The sequence below is a fragment of the Strix aluco genome, chromosome 1 (genome assembly GCF_031877795.1).
Source record: "Strix aluco isolate bStrAlu1 chromosome 1, bStrAlu1.hap1, whole genome shotgun sequence".
Lineage (NCBI taxonomy): Eukaryota > Metazoa > Chordata > Aves > Strigiformes > Strigidae > Strix > Strix aluco.
Genome location: NC_133931.1, coordinates 44014680 through 44033781, shown reverse-complemented (window position 1 = coordinate 44033781; position 19102 = coordinate 44014680).

Below are 19102 nucleotides of genomic sequence, written 5' to 3'. Positions count from 1 at the left end.
AGACACATATTGCCACCACAGAACGGGACTGAATTCTCCCCTAGAAATGACCAAAGTATTACCTTGACTCAAGCTCCTCTGCCCACCTTCATAACTAGTCATGGATTGGGTTTCCATCTTCTTCTAGCCCTGGGAGCAGGTCACACGGGAAGGAAATCTATGTAGCACTGTTAAGACAGAATAATTTTTCTGCTCATAAAAAAATCAAAGTCTTTATTGGGTGTCTGTTCAAGGCAGATGATAGCAAAATACTCATAAGAATTAAAAGCAGTATTGAAAAGGGCAGGTGAATAGTCCCTCCTCTCTTCCCCACATCCCAGAAAAAGATCTAAGAGGTCTGCAACTGCTATAGCTGACTATGCAGTCTTGATGGACGACATCCTGGAGCTGCTAGTTTGGGAAAGTTTGTGACTCCTTGAGCAAAGACTGTCAAATACGTCACCCACATTCAGTGGGTTTCTAAGATACAAATACCATTACAAATACTAAGACCACTAAATTTTGTTCTTTAACTTATATGTTGAGTATTTAGGGTTTTAAAGCTTTGAATCAGAACCCAACTAGGCCCTTTACCATTATGAGCCACCCAGTTTTATTCTTGTCCTTTACCTCTGCTGCCACTTGTTTCCCTCCTTTGGAAGAGCTGCATCCTTCTTTCCTTGGACTGACATTATACCCATCCAGAGGGCAATAAACTGGTTTTTAATTACTGTTTTAAATTAAAACAAACAGACAGGTTGGTTGCTTCATTTGTTACCAGGAGTGGGTTTTTTTCCTTTGTGTATTTTCAAAAGAATAAACAAGTCAAGGAAACAAGAGAGTGGGTGTCCCTGCAGAGCAGCTTGAGAGGCAGATCTATCAGGCCCTGAAGTTACTGCAATGATTCCCATTCACTGCTGTGGGAGCTGGGGCAAGTCTTGAAATGAAAAGAATCAATTGATTAGAACCACAGCACATCTAAATCACAAGTTTAAGTAGCTTTTTCAGATTCTTTCTATGCCCAAGAGATTTAAAGACTTATTTAAAAACAAACAAAAAAAATATTTGTTTTCTATGATTGTACAAAACCTTGTCTCTTTTTAAATTGTTTTGATATTTGAATTCTTCAGGGAGCATTTGAAAGAATGGCAACCAGAGAGCAACCAGAGGAAGATGACCATTTTACTAATACCAAACAATTCTGGCAGGTTGAAAACCCATTCTCAGGTCACAGTTACATTGGCCCTTTTGTTAGTAGTGCTAATGTGCCTCCTCCTCATTCTATCAAGAAAGAACCTCAGCATGAAATCTACATCAAAGAGAGCATCTTAAGACTGCAGTCAGTATCTTATTTAGGAACTGAAAGCCTGTTCATAGTGAGCCTAAATAAGTCTGGTTATTTGCTTCTTGTAGCCAATGGATTTAAACAAGTACATCACATTTTTTTCCTGTGGCATGTCCTTTTTGTTTTCTGATCTGTCTTAGACAGAAGTCTGTGTCTGACTGAAGTTAAAACCAACTAGTTAAATCAAAGTATCATAGGACTGACAGGGACCTGGAGAGATGATCTAGTGTTTTCCATTGCCGAAGGCACAGGTAACTGTACCTATGTCATCAGGGCTCAGTAAGAAACCTAATTTTTCCCCTCAAGTTCAGCACTTCAACCCAAATCCGTTAAATGAACAATTGGTAAATGTTGGTTTAGTAGTGACATTTTACCTTGGGATTTACACTGAAATATAAAAATTATCTAAATGTATTCCCAAAGCACACACTAAAATAAAAGACAGGCTAAAGCAAGATTTAAAATTTAGGTGTCTCACTAAATAAATCTGTCAGCCAAAGATTTCCATGGCCACTCAGGTAAATCAAGAAGAAAAACAGAGGAAAAACCTGGTTCTGTTGAAGTCCATGGGAATTTTCCTTTTGACTGTGTTGAGCTAGGATTTAATGCAGTGTTGTTACTAAAGGAGGGGTGAGGAAGTGAAAAATGACCTCAAAAAATGAATGTATTAGCCAAGGCAGTAATTTATAGATGGCTGCTGTAATTTCTGATAAGTAATAGAGGATTCCAGCTGGTTTTCAGATCACACTATTCCCTTAAAATCAGAGTTTTTGAACAGGCAAACACATATATATATGTATATGTAATATGTATATATAATATGTATATATAATATGTTGAGGATGATTACTGGATCCTGTCTCAGTGCAGCGGACTTGATCGGATGATCTCTTGAATACCTTTTGCAGTTCTTTATTTCTATGAATCTATAGATTTTTTGTAAAGCGGCTTTTAAGGCATGCTAATGAACTGCCTGACAGTGGAAAGCCATACAGTTAAAGTAAAACAGTATTTCTAAAAGAGATATGAGAATCAGTGTGCCATATATATATATATAACATGACTTAAAACTTAATGCATCTCATAACTTGATGCTATTTTTTCAGCTTTTTTTTTTTTAGAAATAGCACGGCAGAGAATTGTGGGATGTTCTTAACTGAAATTTAGGTAGTGGCTTCAAATATTTATTCCATAAAATAAAGATTATCATCTTTCCAATTAAAAAATAGGAGATTAATTTTATTATTACAAACACATCTAAATATTTTTTACTATGGAGCTATAATGATCTTTACTGGCTTCACCATTAAGAAATTTTACCCTGAAGTCATCCCCATTTGGGTTTGGAAGGCATCTTGCACCTGCAACTAAGATAAAATGAGTAATTTTTGCAGGACCTATGGCTCTCCTGCGCTCTGGAAGGCTCAGCTGAAAACATGAAGCAGCTTCTGACTGAGATATTTCAAGGGTCAAAAAGAAGAAAACTAACCTGGAAGTTGTTCAGCAGGAAGCAAATAGGGGATAGGGGAGAAAGGCGGGAGGAGCAGAGTCTGGTAGAACTCTGAAATAAGTCCTTCTTCCTCCTTTTATTTTTCCCAAAACAGTTTCAGTAGTGAAGGTTTTGTTCCTGCACCATCTGACTGACTGTCTGCAGCTGGGACTATTCAGCTGAAGGAGGCAGACGGCAGAAACTACCATGTTTGAAAGTAGAGTGTGGGCGTATAGATGTTATTTCACAAGAATCTAATCCAAATAGTTTCTCTCTTAGACCAATTGATATTTGGAACTTAATAGCAAGAATGAACATTGCTTGCCTTTTAAGTTGTTCTGTGGACAAGATCTTTTGCAAATTTTCCAAAGAAGAAAAATGGAAAGACTTTAAAACCCTGACAGATTTTGCAGGACCCAAGAGTGGTGTACTGAGAACAGGTCTCAAGGGCTGAGCAATACCCCGTCTGACCAAAGGACCCTTTCAGTCCTTCACAGACATTGTGGCATGGATGATTTGAATGCAATTATTTGTATTTTTTTGTATTTGTAATTTTTGTGTTACAATGACTCTGAAGACTAACAGTTTATCTTAGAAAATTTCCAATAGTTGCTTGGTTTATTGTCAGCTTCTGCTTTTGACCAGAATTACTTTTAAGAAGGAAGTAGCAGAGCTCCCTCAAGAGTCCTGCAGCAGACACCTGCTGTTATCTTACCTCATCATCAAATCAAAAATAGATACCAAATAGTCCCACTGGTTTGAGTCTTTCTCTTTAGAACCTAATCCTGGATTCTCAGTTATGTCAGATGTACCGCAGAAGACCAAGTCCTGTTTCTAAGGTAATGACAGCTTATTACGCCTGTCATTATAGCTGTTAAAGAATTAATTTACAGATGTGGTGGGTCAAAAATAAATCTCTTGCCTGACACGGAAGATGTCTTCACCATGCGCCCTTTGTCACAGCAGATTCGTGACAGCAGACAGGAACTTACTGACACCACCACCAAAAAGCTGACTGGTGACCAGAATAACTATGCACGTGACATGGATTCCTTGAGGAGCTCTGTCTGGCCAGCATGAAGACCATCATCTAAACAGACAGATCTGTTTCCTTTCAGCAAAACCAAAAACCGAGTGGCATTTTCAGGGCTTGGCAGCTAGGGCAATATCAAACAGAAGACTTTACATTCAAATCCTGGAGTCTCTGATTCACAAAAAAATGTTTTGTTTCCTCTCACAATGAGAGCCTTCAATCAGGAGAACCTGGACTTAAGGATTTTTGGAGGAAAATGTTCAATGGCAGTCTTCACCACAGATGGAGAGTCACTGCAGTTAGATGCAGTCGCTGCATCAGTGGCCTGTGTCTAGAGCTCACTGATCCCCTCTGCTGAAGTAATCATCTTTAAAGAAATAAAATTTTGATGGAAATGTTCTGTCAGTGATGAAAGAGGAGGCTTGAAAAGTTTTAGAAAAAATGAAGTGTAGGGAACACCCCAAATGAGAAAGTCAGCCAGCTCAGATTCATGCTATCTCCAGAGCAGAATTTTAGACATTCAATGTCATTCCCTAGAGCAAAGACATTTTCTGATGAGGTATTACATCAAGGATAGATTTCCACAGTGGTCTCCTGTGGATGACCTCTGATTTCTTGTCTGATTTCTCAGTAGGCTGGCAATGTTTCCAGACCTGCTGCACACTGATGGTGTCAATGCAAGAGATTTCTAAGAAGCATTTGACTTTGCGCCACATTACAGTTTAGTCAAGAACTTTGAAAGTTAACATGGCCTGAATTCAGTGAATTAACAGCTGGTTTATTGAGAAGCTTCATAACAAAAATGAAGAATAACAGAAATGGAAGAATAATGGAAAAAGAAGAATAATGAAAACTGGAGACAAATAAGGAATATATTTTTAAGTCTGGAAAAAATATATTAAAGCAAAAGACTCAAGCTTATCAGAGAGAACCTTGAGCTTAGCCTAAAAATATCTACCCAGAAAACAGAAATCAGATGTTAGGGAACTCGTTAATTTAGGAACATGAATTTGGAAAAGACCATCGTGGTCATTCAATCTATAAAATTGAAATTATTAGTAAAAATGCAGTAGAGACCTACTTCAAACAAGAGTATAAAACATGCACTTCACATGCCCTTACAGACTTTGAATGACACAATATTTTTAAATAGTCTAGAGCAAATTTAAAATGCCTGTGACAGGCCAAAAGACAAATCTATAATGTCTGAAGGAACATAAAGGAAAAAAACAAGAACAATGCCAAAGCCTTAAGACCTTGCAGTAGTAGAGAATTTTTTAAATAGACCAACCCAAGGAAGCAGGTCATCCCCTTGCTATGAATGTCAGAATGCTTCTGCCTACCTTACCTAGAGGAAAAATTTCATGATGACTCCAGACCTGTTGACTGATTTATATCTGAGCCTGTGATTATGATATACTAACCAAGCAGCTGAGAATTTAATGAATTACTAATGGATCTTTTTGACATACTGTCTCCAGCTGTGAAAGTCTCCAGTGACTCAAAGGAAGGGAAAAATACGAATCCTTTCCTCCTCTCCCCCTCCTGAGGCAAATGAGGCATCAAAGGGATGCCTAAAGAATGGTCCTTATTTTCATCAGGTAGCTAGTGAAAACATGGAATTAAAGCAATGGAAACAGAATAGGTGAGCAGTGATCCTATAAGTTCTAAATTCACTGGGATACAGCTGCTGGTTATTTTTAACAGATTACTTCTAGGTGCAGCACGGTTCTGTTAATATAGGCAGTAGGATCAATGGCTTTATCTTTTTTTTTCCCCCCCAGCTTTCTTATTAATTCTCAAAAATTAAATAATGGTTTGAAGGAATATTTGACAGTAGATTTTGCCTATTTTTTAAGCTGTCCATCCTTTAATAAAAGTTAATTTGTAAAAGTCTATAGCAAATGAAAAGAGAAGAGAAAATCACCTTATAACAAATGATATCAATGTCTTTGGGCCTTATAAACAAAAGAAATAGACTATTTAATTTGTTAACTTCAGGTTTGAAATCCTTTTAAAAACCTTGACATATCCTCGGTCCCAGCTGAAGCTCTTGATGATCGTACGTGGCACTAATAGATTACACATTATATAAATATATTTTTTCTGATAAGTTTGAAAAGAACAAGCGTTTCATTTTGCTTTCCTTTCTCCTGTATTGCAAGATTAGGTTGTTGAAGAACTCAGCTCCAAAATCCTACAAAGAAAAAGAACTAGATCTTCCTAACCCTTTTCAGTTATGTCTTTTTCTGTCTTCTTTTCTTATTCCCTCTCTACCATGCTGATCCTAAATCTGAAATAACCACCTTACCTATTCCTTCAACTACCTTGGTTTCTCCTTGGTATACACTGGTTGATCCTGCTTTCCTCTTTTCAGCCATCCATCCCCCATGCTGTTCTTTTTTTTTTTCATCTAAAATGACACATGACACTACAGCTGAAATATCAAACAAGTTCACTCGTGCAGTTTTTTACACATCCCTTGTGTTTTTAACAAACAGAAAGCCATTTACTAAGTTCTTTGTTCCCAAGGAAAAGAAAAAAACATACTAAACGCACACACAAAATTTCTGCTAAACAATTGTTTCTTGGTACCTGAACTACAACAATTTAATAAACAAACTAAGTAACAATTTTTATATTTTTTAATGTTTTAATTTTAATAATTTTTTAATTGTTGTTGGTGATGTTTTTCTTTTTTATGTGGGTTCTTTTTCCAAATTGACTTGGACATTTTTAAGGGAATAAAGACTGACTGACAGAAAATCAAGCTGTGTTAATTATATGGTGTATTGTTGTTGGAGATTATTTTCAGTTTAGTTGAAACCAATATTAAAACTGGAAGTTGTGCTGAGGTTGTACATTCCTTGTTCTGAATTATTGCATCTTTTGCCACAAATCCTGGCAGTGTGACCCTATGGGAACTAAGCTGTGCCTATCTAATAGCTTCCACTGGATGCCTTTTGTGCACCCCTGAAGAGGCTCCTCAATTCAGGTAACCCACTTTACATCAGTGTCATCTCTGTGTTAAAACTGGAGATCCTGTAACAAAGAGGGAACTCTGCTGGTGTACAAAGGACTGAATGGAGCAGAAAAAAAAAAACAACAAAGATGCATCAACCCTTCCCAATCACTGTCAGGATTACTATGAGGCACACTGTGATGCTGCATTAAAGATGAAGACAGCCCTAAAGGTGCTTGCTCAGATGTTTAGAAGCAGTATTACCTGCATATGGCCCCTCTCAGACTCAGGGAAGCTGCTGACCCTGCACTGACAGCAAAATGGGGGCACTGGCAAGTGACCAGGGCATCTGATTCCCAGATGATGAACCAAAGGCGCAGAGATAGGGGAGGCTTGCCCTGAACATCCCAAGACACTGGGAAAAGGTACTTATTGGTTTTGATTGGTGACTTCTTTTGGATGACAAATGCCTATTTGGAGAGGCTTTTTTACCAGAATGACCATGGCAGTTATGTGCCTGATCTGAAGGACAGAGGGGACAGCCTACAAAGTCCACCTGCAGTGATTTACCCACTGCTCAGTTTTGCCTTTCAACACTACTCCACTCCTCATAACTGGAAAGTAGCATGAACATTTATTATACCTTGTTAAAATCTTTCTTTCTTTGGCCTGTTTTCCTGAGGCAGTGAATTCTCACCCAGTTACATTATTTGTGTGTAGCTTCATGCACAACCTAAACCAATGTAATTTGGAATGGCTGTCAAAAAGGTCAATGCCATGCACTGCATGCCTCTGGCCACCAAATTTTGCCATTAAGCTGCCACCTCTGTTAGGCTGGCACAAGAGTTCAGGTGGTTTCTTGCTGAACTGGGTCAAGATACTGATTCAAGCTGAAATTAGTTCCTAATGGCGTTTCCCCATGCAGTCCACTGTATAGCTCACAGGCCCTCTTGTAAATATGAAGAAGCAGATACCATGGAGATGTCAGTGAGGAGCTGGTAGTAAGGGAGAGGCAGGACTGCATCTTCCAGAAGCAATGCTGACTTACAATGTTCACAAATATGTGGCTGCAGAGGAGACTGTGATGCCCTCTGCCCATCCTAACAGCATTTGAGTGCACTGGCCATTTCAACTATGTTGACAGGTGTGTAATAACAGATAAAGATATCCTCATATTTCTCTAAACATAAAAGCCATAGGCATAGGGAGCAATTAATTAGTCCATGGAGAGTGAAAGGAACTAAAAAGCTTTACAAGGGATGCCCTGCTCTTCTGCACTCCTTCCCAGAAGGTCGAGAGAGAATTGACTCAGCAGGAGGTGGGCCTAGTACTGCATTCACTAATGCTTCATCTCTCCTGTCTCATCTCCTATTTTCCCTCCTCCACAATTCTCATTTCATTATCATCACAGGAATTTGAATATGTTGCTGAGCAAACTACACAAGGCTACTGCAGCGGCTGTGCTAGCACTTACCTGCTAGGCAGCACCAAGACATGCAAAACCTGACTGAAGGCCAGGCAAAGGCTCTATTTCCCAAACCCTTTCTTCCCTCCACTTCTAAATAAAAAACTACAAAATAGATTTCAGACATGATGCTTTACAGAGTTTATAAAACACTGAAAAAATGTGTTATGTTACTAAAGCTAGTGGATCTAAGATAAGCAGGTCTTCTTGGCCCAGACAAAGACCTTTAGCTGTTTGAGGCAGAAGACTAAGAGTATGGATGGTTTCTCACACTGCCTACCTGCAACATAAGGACCTTTAATAAATCTGATTTGAACAGCTTTAACTTATTTGGATGTAAGCCCTACTAAATATTTGGAGAGTAATTCAGATTAAAAAAAAAAAAAACAAAACAACAAAGCCAAAGACCAAGCCCCTCTTTTTCTTTTGTTTGACACACTGTCAGCTCTGTAGGGCAGAAGAATAAATACTGCAGACAATGCTGGAAAAGAAAGAAAAATATAAATGTCTCTGACAAATGGCTCCAGTGACATGGTCGAAGCACTTCCACTTGGTTATCCGAAGAAGCTACCTATCTAAAATGAGCTTCACATGTACTTTAATCCCTAGCTCAATTTTCCTCTAGTAGAAGATTACTTAAACAACAATATGATGAAGAACTAAACAACAAGCACTTCATTGTCCCGTTAGATGGGATTGCCTTTTTCAGTCCTATTCACCTCACCTTCATCTCTATAGTCTCTTTTTATATTGTTGAGTTCATTGGCAGAGACCTTATCTTTTACTCTCAGTGGAAAGCTTCTTTTCTACTATTATTATTAACAATAATAACACTAAATGAGTCAAGGAGAAAATTTAAGTAGGAAAGATAACAAGTTGAGTGGAGGAGGTAGAAAAACTGTTGAAAGGACTGTTGAGTGAGTGCAGAAGCAGTGATGCAGGGAGAAGGAAAGATGCAAGGCACGGAAGGGTTAAGAAAGGAGGAAAAGAAAGTCTGAGTCAATGCAGAGTAGGAGGAGGTGATTAAGAAGAAATCAAAAAGTTGCATGTTAAAAGGAAGGAAGAATTTTGTTACAGTGAAATCAGAAAGGCAAGGAGAAAGAAATAGAAAGACAGAAAAAATCCTGAATAGGCTGAAGAAAGGAAATTGTACTCCACACCTGTTCTATAATGTGAAGAAACTGAAGCAATTTAAGAAGAAAGTAAGGAATTGGAATAGACTAGGCAGAAAAGAAGAAAGGCTAGCGAGCTGGAGTAGGAGAGGAAATTAGAAAAAGTAAAAAATACATGTTTGATATATGGAGGGGAAGAAGCTGAGGGATATAGGTATTGATCTAAATATTATATTCACCTTATTGTCTCAGAAAATGAAGGAGTCTTTCCACAGGAACAGTTAAATTGGAATTGAACAACAGAAAAAGGAAGTAAAAAAAACCTGAACAAACTTTTATAAACTGGGGGTGGGGCACTTACAGGAGAACTATTGCTTTAAATATAATTATTTTTGTAGAAAGACTTTTGTCAAAATGTCACGAAATACATACCTGCAACACATACAGATAAGTCAGATACATTTCATACACTCTTCTCAAATATGAATTGTCTTAAATAGATTTTGTTTCGTATGTTAGTTGGATTTTATGCTATTTACTAGCTGAAAAAATCCCAAAGCAAAACATTTTCTCTGGCATAAGGCATTATATTGGCGTTTGGCTTGATGCTGAGGTAACTGAAAGATGATGAACTTGGCTTTGCTGTTGCATAACCACAGATATGTTCTTTAGCTATTATCTATTCATGCAACAATCTTGAGCTTTTATAAATTGACTCTGAGCATTTGTGGAGCATGACACATTCATAGCTTTCTAATCTCTAAAAGCTAAAGACATTGGCTCATCAAAAATTCCAAAAAAATTCCCCCCATTCTCTTAGATCATTGCTATCCTTCTGAAATGCTCTGCTTGCTCCTTTTTTTGTAATACCTGAGTGCCTTTCACTGTCATCAACTTTCAGTACTTCCATGGGTCTCTTTTCATTTTCTTGAACCCTGTTGGAATACTGTTCTGATACATCCGCACTTCTTGAAAGCATGTTGAGCATGCATTAGTGCAGTCGTAGCTCAAGGACACATTTGGGAAGAGCACTTCTACATACCACAGAAACACTGAAACTCGTTAGATTTTGCTGCTGAAGGAATACGGCTCCATCAGAGAGTACTCATTAAACAGGACATATGGATCCTGCAGGAGTCCATCAAAAAATTCAGCAGAAATAATACAGGTTTCCAGGCAGTCTGCCTTGACAAGGCACTAGCCAGTTGGCTGGCAGCAGGGTGGGCAGGTTGCCGGCTCCCTGGGATCCTCCACTTCCCTGTCAGAGCAGCTGGCTCCTTGGGCAGCCAACAAGCCAGTGCAGCAGCTGGGCAGCTGAGCATCCAGGAAAGCAATCAGAGGGGTGGGAAGCAAAGGAGTTTGGCAGCTGGCAAATCAAGAGACACATTAGAGGAATCTCATTCCCATGGAAAGTGTCTAGTTCCTGAGTTTTCATCCTGATCCAGGAAGAAATATATACACACGCATGTGTGTATGTGTGCCTATATATATGTGTAAAAAAAGGTTATATATATATATGCCTATGTGTATGTATACCTATTTTAAAATGCTATTTTTTGTGAGAAACAAAATCCTTATTCCAGATAGCTGTAATGAATTGTTGATGTCCTCTGCCATGAAGTTTCTAAGTAGGCAACTAGAGGCTAAAATTAGGGAAGCTAATTTCAGGGAGCTCAGATGATTAAAGGAAATGTCATGACATTGTCACTGCACATTATTACAATTAAATATGATCCTAGGGATGGAGTTAAGCTAAGAGAGTGTAGCTTTTTTAATCCTGCATTAAACAATCATCACTAAATGCTTTTTAAAGCTTTATTAAATCTGAGGAAAATAGGAAGCCAAGAGGAAATAAATATAAGTAATATATTTATATTTACAAATATATATGTATGTGAAGTAGGGGTTCTGCGTCAGCAAGATTTGTTCTTACATTTCTCCTGCTTTTATACTTTGGAAGAAAAAAATTCCTCATTTTGGCAGTCTTCAGAAGAAAAATAAGACAGGAGCTGAGAGGATCTTGAGCTCTTTCTGAGGACTTTCTGATCCTGGTTCTTTAAACAAAAGGGCGAATTGAGGGAAAGATTAAATAAAAGAACAGCAAAGGCAGGAACACTGTGGACTGTGTCTAGTATGGACATTACAGCTTCAGAGAGAGGAGCAAGCTTTCTGTCTTGACAGCTGCTGAAGGAGGTGGCCAACAGAGCCGTATGAATCTGCTGAGGATGTTGCTTCCAGCTGTTCAAAAGCTCAAGTAGTGTGTTGAAGGATGCAGTCCTGGCTGGCTGGACCAACCGTCTTGGTTTCATCTGGCCAATGACGGGGAGAAGTCTGGGGAGAGAGGAGAGGCTGAGGCAGAGACACACAGGTGTCTTGAAAGCACAGGTGACTGACAAGAAGGACAAACAATACAAAGCCACAGTTAATGCTTTTTAAAAACTGGTCTCCTCCCCTTGTATGTATGACAAGGGGAAATTATAACAAGAAAGAAGCAAAGTATAAAAGAAGCAGGAAGCCTCCTAATTTCAAGATTTGGTTGTCCTGGATGTGGAAACCACTCCTTCCCCTAAGCCTTAAATACAGAAAAACATAACATTTTGTTTTCTTTTAAAGAAATAATTTTTCAAATCTTATTTATTAGATAATGGCAAATTAAAGACACTCTTCTGAATGAAAGAAGTAAGTTTAAACTAAAGTTAGCAATATAATATGTCTTGTATTGATAGTAAAATGCATCTTCTCTTCCAAAGTACCTAAATAATTTAATATGGTAAACCTGCAACATAAATATAGCTATCAATGCCAGCATGCTTTGATCTTCTTAATACTGGCAGGCCTCTGTTGCCTCCCACTCTTGATTTTATTAACAGTAATTTAAGCAGCAATCTTTTTGAGATAAAAGGATTACAACTTTAAGAAAATATTCTCTTACACAATTCAAACAAACATTCATAGAGCTTGTCAGGCAGCTTTACTTGCCTTGTACTTCCAAGGCACACGACTCTGAAATCCTTGGTCTGTGCCAAGTGGTTTCCTGACACGAGTGAGTAGCAGTTCCTGGGGACAGTTGAGGCCATTTGCGAGATGATGCCAAAATCTCTTTTCTGCTGAACTGTGAGTGTGACATCACCTCCTGCACTCATTTTGCCACTATGGATGTGCAGGCCCTGCTCAGCCCGTAGCTCTAACAAGCCACCTCGATCCCATCCCCAGGAAGACTGCAGTTCCCAGAGTCACAGTAGGAACTTAGCACATTTCTACCTGGACACAAAAAAAAGAGTCAAACATGCCCCAGATACATGGAAGTAGCCTATTAGTTTTTCTGGAATAGCCTTCCTTATGTAAAAACCAATAAAATAAATACTCCCTAATAATTTCCCATGTGTTCCTATGACATATAGCTGGTTAACATTGCCAGAAATAATATTTTTCATCCATTTAGTTTTTTGAACTATAAATCAGCATATTTTATTTCTCATTATTAGTCTTAACTTTTTTTGGGGGGGGCATCAAGTTTCCAAAGTTTTGTTTACTGCTCCAAGAACCCAGGAAACACTCATTTTAATGAATAAAAAATTAAATTTTAGGCTATTTGAATCAATATTCTGCTTTTACATAGAATATCAGTTTTAATCTTACTTGGTGAATCCAAATTATACAGTGATTATTTATAGAAAAAAGATGGCAGTTGAAGTAATTCAAATCCCAATATATAACTGGCAACATAGATATCATGGTTGAAGTTTGAGGCACCTGAAAAAATGCATCAGTTCATTTGTAAGAGGACCTAAATTCTCTCAACATGTTTAGAAAGGTCTATAAGCCATTTACTAAAAAAATGGAATAAAAATAATTTCCTCCTTCCAAATTTGTTATGATTATTTCCTTAATCTAGAATCCAAATAATATAATTGAAGTATAAAGCTGGACACAGTAAAAGCCTTTATTTTTGTATTAATTATAACACAGCTGCAATTATGGCATCACTCGTTACTTTTATGTTGTCATCTTTCTAGCACAAATAGCTACAAGTTCTAATAAAGTTAGTGACTCTGAGCCATTGAAGACCTGCTTAAAATTAGTTTTGAATTATTTATTTGTAGGTATGAAGATCTTCTGAATGCTGAACAATCAAAATAAAGATGTTGAAGAAAATTACTTAGTTCATTATTACATTTGATAGCTCTGTACACTTAGTACCTTCATTAAAGTCTGTGTTTTAGATATTAATAAGAGGTTAGTCCCTTATTTTGTTTTGACTTTGATTAATTTCATAGATGCTGGTAGGGACAATTCTGCTTTACACATTTAAATGGGTAGAACTCTCATGCAGCAAGTGTTTCCCTGGTTTTTTTTTTTATCAAGGCCAATGTGATAATGGTAAACAAAAACGTGGCAATCAGTGCCTTTTATTGAGAAGATCTCATGGTACTTCTCAGAAGATTTGTGCCATGAGCAAGGAATTTCTCCCTCAGGCAACCAAGTTATCTTGGGAATTCCAATTTGTTAATCCCCTGGAGTTCTCCCAGGCAGGTATTTTTTGTTAAAATCATGAATGCAGTCTCATAGGAATCATATAAATGGAGAATTGTGTTGTAAGAGATAAAAACATATAAGTAATATGAAGAAAAGCTAAAGACTGCACATTTCATGTGGTGTAATACTCTCATTTTTAAAAAATCATCATGAGAGTCAGTAGGCTGAGAAGATATATCATCGTCTTTAACAATGTAGCATGTTCAATTTCAGGTAAATTATGTAATTTCTAGTGCATTATTTTAGTGGGACAATAATGTTAGTTTATTTGTTACCAATAGATGGCAGTGATCACTCAGTTTCCTGCAGGAATAAAAATTGTGGAACAAAAGTCAGGTGTCAGGAGACTGGTAGGTATTCAGTCAGATCCTTCTGTAAATCCTGGGGTTATTGTTATTATTATTGTGCTTTTAACCAGAATATTACCATACTTTCATATGTTCCGGTATCAGGTAGTCCTTGGATTAAGGAAACCTTTTTTGATGCCTACTTTGAAACCAATTCCATGTCCTGGTATCAGCCTACTGGACTGAAGCCTTCCCAGTGAAGTATTCATCGCTTCTCAGGAGGCAAGTGGATGGATGTACTTCCTTTGCTACCATATATTACATGGTCTGTAGGCATCTCTTCTCTGCAGCCTTCCCTTTCTGCTTTCCAACATGTCTCATGCTTAACGGGCAGCTGCCAAGGGTGACTCAGCAGGCAGTCACCAGTCTTTGGAAAGAAAGGTGCACTCAAAAGCAGAGTTGATGGACAATAATCTTTGGGGGATGACAATGGCAAATGTCTGAATAAATGGGTTTGTGTCACTGGTGATGCAAAGAATCCCCTCAGCTGATGTATGAGATAGATTCAAAATTTCTCCTTCCAGTTCCTGTGACCAAAACAGAAATCAGCAAGGACTGCTATGCTATCAGCATGAAAGCAACAGAAGAGAAAAGCAAATCTTCATCAAGTCACTGATCATCTTTTTCTGATCTAGATGCTACTTACTGGCCTTGAGTCCCTCCGTAGCTTTCAGCAGTGTGGATGTATTTTCTTGAGTGACTCAGAACATGTAAACATTCATGTTCACTCCTCACAAAGATCAGCCAACTCCTTGAAAGGTCTGAGTATTCAAATGATGCAATATGCAATACACTCAAAATTTTCTCTTCCAACACTTGCACAGCTTGCCGAGACACAAGGTGACTTCAGCTCAAATCTTATTCTGACAGCTGTGTGTTCCCCAACACATTTCAGTCCATATCAAACCATCTTATGGTTCTGGTAAAGGAGTTAACTTTCTTTCTTTTAACTACTTCCATGGCCACTCTCAGTTGTTTACTTTCCACTGTTTTAAAGGAAAATGGATCCTCCCCGACCATTTCCCAATTCTTTGAGAGTCTCTGAATTGACTAATCGCCATAGATCCATTAAAGGACTTAGACATTTAACTCCTGCTTAAATACCTAAGTCCAAACTGCAACTGCTCAAAATTTCACACTAATCTGTCACCTAATCATGGTTCCATTTGTAGTCTGAAGGCACTTCTGTTTCCATACAGTCTTCTAAATATTTGGTAATCAGCCAGGCATCGGTACTGTACCAAAGCTCCAAGATTAAGAAATGAAGACTTCCTTGCTAAGGCAACTCTCAGAACAGTATTTACACACACACACACCCCAAAGAAGAAGCAACAGTGGCAGCACATTTTTACTCAATAGCACAGAGATTACAGATTTACCTGGAATGAAGAAAATCAAGGCTAATTCCCTTTTCTACCTGAGAACCATTCAGACCACAGCTCTGAAAGAGAGTGCCCTAACTGCAGGCTACAAAAAGTTTTGAAATTTTCCAGCTGCTCCCATCTGTATAGCTGAAAATTCACAGGAACAGAGACTGAACCCACTCCTCCCCTTTCCTAAAAACTTCCCAAGCCATTAACTCATTTTCTCCTTCCATTTGCTGCCTTCTCTTTCCCACCACCATTTGAACTGCATGAAAGTTTTCCTAACTACAGGGTAAGTGTCATGGATATGAACACCATAAGAAAGAAGTACTCTCCTTCCAGCCTCCAGCTAAGTTCCTAACTTCCTAGAGGAACTAGTGATAGCGCAGCTCCATGTCAGAGCCTTATAGAAAGACAAAAGGGATGTCTCCTTATAGTACTGCAAGTACCAACTGAATTTCCACTTTATTTCTAGTACAATTGAATGATTTTTTATCCAGGACATTTTCCCTTGATGCAAAAGTCTCCTCCACTTAAAGGACTGGGTTCTCCAGATTGCAGCTGCAGTACTCTAATTAACATTGACCAGTGAATATGTGAGGACAACCATTCTATATTAATTTTGGTTTCAGTATCTTAGGATGGGAACATCTTGGAGTTTTAAGACAGATCACAGTAGGGATGAAAGGGTTCCTCACCTACCAAGTAGCGTTAAGAACTCCCCATGTGAGTCAGGAGCTCTTTTGTACTAGACATTTTCATAGGTAACAAAATCTTGCCCAAAATGATTCTCTGTATAAATAGACAAGACAGACAAAAGGTGGAAGTGTTGGTCTCTCTGTTTTACAAATGAGACACTGAGGTACAAAAAGATTAAATGGCTGGTTTACTTATGCCCATAGGAGCAATAGAAACTGATCCAAGGTCTCCGAAGTCCCAAATCACCACCTTAAGGACTATGAAGATGCCACCACAGATGTCCACTTACAGTGAAATATTTCTGAGTGAGGTCGAAGCCCCAAGGCAGCCTTCAAAAGGCAGCTGCTGTGAATATGTAGAACATAGCTAGTGTTGGTCAGCTGGCATGTGTGTTGTATAGGGAACTTATCGCTTCTACCCCCATGTTGTGGTTTAAGCCCAGACGGCAACTAAACACCACACAGTTGCTCACTCACTCCTCCCTCCCAATGGGATGGGAAGAGAACGGAGAAAAAAGTTAAATTTGTGGGTTGAGATAAGAACAGTTTAATACTAAAATAAAATATAACAATGATAATAAATATTAACAATAATAATTTTAATGAAATTAATATATATATTTAAAAATATTAATAAAACCCAAGAAAAGACAAGTGATGCACAATGCAATTATTGCTCACCATGCACTGACCGATGCCCAAGCAGCTATTCTCCTTCCAGGCCAACTCCCCCTAGTTTATATACTGAGCATGACGTTCTATGGTATGGAATATCCCTCTGGCTGGTTTGGGTCAGCTTTCCTGACCAGGCTCCCTCCCAGCTTCTTGTGTACCTGCTTGCTGGCAGAGCATGGGAAACTGAAAAATCCTTAACTTAGGATAAGTGCTACTTAGCAACAAGCAAAACATCAGTGTGTTATCAACATTATTCTCACACTAAATCCAAAACACAGCACTGTATCAGCTACTAGGAAGAAAATTAACTCTATCCCATCTGAAACCAGGACTACCCATTATCACCACATTCACATTTCTTCTTGGAAAGAGAAGCAACATTATTATTCCTGTTATAAGTGAGCTGAAAATCTGGGCGAATTGATACCAAGTTATCTAAGATGGCAAAATGAGGGCTAACTGTGAAGAACTGCGGGGGGGCTACATGACTGGATAACAAAACGGCAGTTGAAGTTCAATGTAAATAAATGGATGGTGATTCACATGGGGAAAAATAATTCTAACTTATAAATTAAGCTCTGAGCTGGCAGTTAGCACTCAGGAGTAAGATGTCAGAACTGTGAATAATACCTTCATGAAACTGCAATTCAGAGCTCAGAGCAGCCAGAGAAAACCAAAACCAGTTGTTAGGAATTAGTAGGAAAGGAATAGAGAAGAAAGCTATAGAGCACAAATTACCATTCTGCCAACTACAAATCTTCAGTTTACATACACTGTCTATGTATTATGGTTCTCTCATCTCAGAAAGCACAAAGTAAAACTTAAAAAATATTTAGAGGTGGACAACCAGGCTGGCCAAAGGTAGAGAGTGGCTCCTACCCTGAGGACCAAAGAACTCTTTGGCCTGAAAAAGAGAAAATTGTGGGACATTATGTCAGAGGTCTACAGACTCATGAGTGCCATAGACAGAGAGGTTGGATTGTTCATTTTGTCTTCTATTACAAGAAACCAGGGAGCATCAAATGTTTCTAGAAGGACTCAGGTCAAAGCCAACGAAAGGCAACCATACACCATGCATGAGATATATGAGCTATGCTTTTCCTTGTCACAGTGTGTTAAGGATGCTGAAAGTTACCAGGAGTTTAAAGGAAAACTGAACAAGCCCTCAGAAAAAGCATCAATCAAATGTCTCTAATTACACAAAGAAATGCATCTTAAAACATACACAAATATGTCTACAATTCAAACAGTTGTGAATAAGTTTGTAAGACACAGAAACATCTCAATTTTTTTCTTTATTTGGACAGCATATTCAGAAAAAGTCAGCCTACATTTACCTTGACAGTTTGGATCAGCCCTTTAAAATACCTCTAACTACATCTCTTTGCACCACTAGTTTTATCAGTGAAAAGTTTATATTATTCCTCTAAAAAAGGTTATACATTACTCTATTGCACCTGTTTAGTAGTTGGTACCAAAACCATCCCATCCAACATTATTCCCCTTTCAATATTATTCAAAAGGAGAAGAGAATGGAAAAGAAAGAATAGAATGTGAAACAGAAGACAAAGAAAACACATTGAATTTTCTCTGCCCTCCTGCCTTATCTTACAAAACTAATCAGCCAAGAAGCTTTTAAAAATGAGTGTACATATATTGCCTTGTTTCTCTTCATATAAAAATTTGTGTTTAATTTGGCATTAGATTTTTTTTTCTGCTTTGAGTCTAAAGTATCAGCCTAGACTACAGAAGAATAGATCATTTTTTGGTGTGTATTTCACTAGATTTTATTCCAGCATAAAATTTTAACTCAGCTGTGGCCCAGACTTCAACAGCAGACTCAGTGCATGACATCCATAAATAATGCAATTTATGACACAGAACTTAATGTCGCCAACATGAGGTGGCAGGAAGTTTTCCCAGATCAGAACACCTTTTTTCATGTGAGCCTAGATAGGTGTTAACAATTTCTCTTTGACCTTTTAGAAAGGAGTTCATAATTCTTACTCCTGAACTCCAGCTATAGACTGCCTTGATGATTCCTTGAGTCTCCAGTCAGTGCCAGAAGAGTTGCCAGAACAACCTTACTGCTGTTTA